Below are 2,500 nucleotides of genomic sequence, written 5' to 3'. Positions count from 1 at the left end.
AACACGGCTGAGGAAATACTTTTATTCCTGACTAGTTTCGCCTGAGTAGCTTCTTCTCTGAAGAAGCCACTCAGGCGAAACTATTAAGGAATAAAAGTATTTGTCTCAGCCCGTGTTCCATTTACCACCTATACACATTCTTCTTCTTCTTCTTCTTCTTTTTCTTTCTTCTTCTTCTTCTTCTTCTTCTTCTTCTTCTTTTTCTTCTTCTTCTTCTTCTTCTTCTTCTTCTTCTTTTCTTCTTCTTATTCTTCTTCCTCTTCTTCTTTTTCTTGTTCTTCTTCTTTTATTTATTATTATTATTATCATAATTATTATCATTATCATTATCATTGTCATTGTTATTATCATTAGTAGTAGTAGTAGTAGTAGTAGTAGTAGTAGTAGTAGTAGTAGTAGTAGGAGTAGTAGTAGTAGTAGTAGTAGTAGTTTATTTTTTTTATTATATTTTTATTATTATTAGCATTATTGTTATCATTATCATTGACATTGTCATCATTATCATTATCATCATTATCATTATCATCATTATCACCATTATCACCATTATCACCATTATCTTCATTATCAACATTATTATCATTATCATCATTATCACCATTATCATTATTATATTATCATTATTATCATTATTTTCATCATTATCACTGTTATCACCATTATCATTATTTCTTATTATCATCATTATCATTATCCTTATTTATCATGTTATCATCATTATCATCATTATCATCATTATCATCATTATATTCATTATTATCATAACCATCATCATCATCATCATCATCATCATCATCATCATCATCATCATATCATCATCATATTATTGTTGCTATTATAATTTTTTTAACACGTGCTCGAAAGGTCTCCTTGACAACAGATCTGCGCACGAGGAGACAGAAAAGGTTGTTTATTGCGCATGTCCACCACTCGAAGTTGGGAGAGATACGTAGTTTATTCTACAGAAAATTTTATATATTTTATTATAATATCTTGCGCACCTGATTAGATAAGCTGGAGGAGTAAATAAAACTGTGGTAGAATATTTCCTAAGTTATTTCCTGTCACAGATTAAAATGAAAAGATTAACATTTGAATAGATTAATGAGTTAACTTGTCAGAATGACGTCGTCACATTGTACAAGCATATTCCTATTTCTAGTTGGTATTGTTAAGCATCTATGCATTTATTATACTTATTCTTATAAGTTTCAGTTATTTCATTGTTAGTCTGTTTGAACAGCAAATCATATTGTCCTTTTTAAATCGTATTTTTACTTCCTCGTTGTTCAATTGTCTAACCTGCGTCATTCTTTCAGCTAAGTTTAGATCGACCTGGTGCTGTACAAACAAGCCTTGAATGCTATTGCATCAAATATCAAATATCCAATGTTGCTTGCAAGCATACATATCGATCTTGCTCAAATACTCGTCTGTGTTATATACGGAGGACAAAATGTCGGTGAAAAGCTGTCTGACAAGGTCTGTGTGTTCTAAAGCGTAGCGCGTACTCGATTCTCGATACCAGACTGATATTGTTTTATGTACTGCGTGATAAGACTTTTTGCCAACGATACATGGCGTCATAAATCTTCGTGTTGGCAATATTATCCTAATGTATGTCTTATAATTATTATTATTATTATTATTATTATTATTATTATTATTATATTATTATTATTATTATTATTTATTATTATTATTATGTTATTATTATTATTATTATTTATTATTATTATATTATTATTATTATTAAATTATTATTATTATTATTATTTTCAATGGAAAGTTTTAATCAGGACGTAGATTTAGAACATAGAAGTAGGTAGAAACAAATTTTGACAAACGCGTCGTCAATAACAGAATGACCTTCCATTTGAGGCATTTCATGTATTACAGTTCAAAATATAAAAATGTATTTGGATAAACACCTAAAGATTTTTTTTATCTAACTTCATTATGGACCAAAAGGTCATCTGTCGACATGTTTTATTGTTTGTAACTCGTAAAAATCGTGACTTTATTTGTATGCAGTGGATCTGAAAACATATTGGTCATAATTTCGTTGTTATGTATCGCGTATTTGTCTGCAGAGTAATGTCATGTTTGATATACACTAAGTTTATGGCGATAAAAACCAGAACTCCCATCCAGTCGTGCATACTGAGTAGGATTTTGGCGTTACTGATGTGTACTCAGATTTGAAAAGCAACTCTGACGTCACGTCGTGTAGTGTTTGTTATTATTATTATTATTACTGACATATCCTTGACACACCCGAACTCCTTCGACGACAAATTGACAGAATAGATGTCACTTAGTCTGTGGTTGGCTTTCGACGACAATGTATGACGTCATGTCGCTAGCGCGACATCAGGCGGCGTCCCTATTTGTATCTACCTGACTAATGGCGACAGTGTTCCTTCTTTTTTCAACCGAAAGAGTTATGAAGAGATGAATAAGATAACCTGGCGTCATCCAAAATTAAAAATAAAAGTAT

General features: G+C 30.6%; 1 protein-coding gene across 1 annotated transcript in view; it reads left to right on the top strand.

Moving 5' to 3' along the window:
- LOC143036323 (uncharacterized) overlaps positions 1-2,500 on the top strand; it is a 44,352-nt gene that overhangs the window by 41,354 nt on the left and 498 nt on the right. The window lies entirely within an intron of this gene.

The sequence above is a fragment of the Oratosquilla oratoria genome, chromosome 2 (assembly GCF_046742065.1).
Source record: "Oratosquilla oratoria isolate Oo_2021 chromosome 2, ASM4674206v1, whole genome shotgun sequence".
Classification (NCBI taxonomy): Eukaryota; Metazoa; Arthropoda; class Malacostraca; order Stomatopoda; family Squillidae; genus Oratosquilla; species Oratosquilla oratoria.
Note: the sequence above shows the minus strand (reverse complement) of the source record. Positions and strands in the feature narration are given on the sequence as shown.